Source organism: Orycteropus afer, unplaced genomic scaffold (assembly GCF_000298275.1).
Source record: "Orycteropus afer afer isolate SDZICR_OR568_19922 unplaced genomic scaffold, OryAfe1.0 scaffold00983, whole genome shotgun sequence".
NCBI classification, from domain to species: Eukaryota; Metazoa; Chordata; class Mammalia; order Tubulidentata; family Orycteropodidae; genus Orycteropus; species Orycteropus afer.
The window spans coordinates 119,118-120,562 of record NW_006922570.1 but is presented as its reverse complement, the minus strand read 5'-3'; positions in this window follow the sequence as shown (position 1 = coordinate 120,562).

Sequence of the window (1,445 nt, the reverse complement as noted above, 5' to 3'; positions counted from 1 at the left end):
TTTTCCTGCCTTTTGAGCTTTATCCCTTGACAAATTCTGTCTTTTTGATTTGTATAGTTGGTTGTTCTAAAGATTGTGTAACTACCTGGTATTATTGTTCACCTTCTATATCTGTCTATTGTTTGGCTTAAAGTTGAGAAATGAGGGTTAGTTTGATTCCAAACCTAAAGAATATCTAAGTTTCACAATCTTGGGGTCTCCATTAGTCTCCATCAGACCAGTAAACCTGGTCTTTTTCATGATCTTTAGTTTTTTTTTTTTTTTTTTTCCCCTTTATTATATCCTGGAACTCCTATTGTGATTTCATTCAGAGTACTCAGCAGGGATAGCTGGGCACCATCTAGTTCTTCTCATCTCAGGACCGTGGAGACTGGGGTTCGCATCATCCATTAGTCCTCTGGCCTAATAATGTGCATTCGTCTTTGATTTTCTCCACTCCTCTTTGTTCTGGACAGGAAAAATCAATACTTGCACCTTAGATGGCCGTTTGCAAGCTTTTAAGCCCACAGTTGCTATTCTTTAAAGTAGAATATAGAATATTGTCTTTGTGGTCTATGTTACATCAATTGATCAGTCCCAGTGACTTGTTCCTTCACAGCATTTGATTTTGGCTAAGAAGTTTTTATAACTTTTTCCCCTGTAGATTCTGCTATATTTGTGTATATATTTGCCGCACATATAAATACATATGTAGAAATATCCTCTTCAAACTGATTTATATCCATGGGTATAGAGCCATTCATCTTCTTACTCCTGTTTACCTTGTGTGTCTACTAAATATGTACTCATAAATTATTGTTATTACTGTAATTGTAGGATTTTATATGTGATGTTTACCTTTATTACCTTTAACTCGTGTGCTCCTCCCAGTGTCTTCCTTTGCCTTGATCCTTTTGTGTTAACCTCCCTCTCTACCAGGTCCTTATTCCTAGTCTGTTTTAGTCTGTAAACTCTGCTGCAACCTGTCTCCCACAGGTGACCCTGCTGGTATTTGAAATACTGGTGGCATAGTTTTCAGGATCACAGCAATAGGTCAGCCACCACAGTAAGACAAACTGAAAAACCAGTGGAAGTTTTCAATTGTAAATACTCTAATAAACGTATAGTGAAATTTCATTGTTTTAATGTGTATTTCTCTAATAACTGATGATTTTTAGTATTTTTTAACGTACTTTTGTGACATCCATGTCTTTGCTGTTCAAATGTTTTGTTTATTTTAACATTTAGATGCTTTGTTTTTTGTATTTGAGGTTTGTGTGCACTTTGTATATTTGGGGTACAAGTCTTTCAGATAGATGATTTTTAAATACCTTATCTTTTTTTTTTTTAATTTTCTTAAAAGTATTTTTCAAACATCGGAATGTCTTAGTTTTTATGATGTCCTCTATATGTATAATGGATTATTGTTTTGGTGCTGTAGTAAAAAATTCCTTGATTAATCCAAG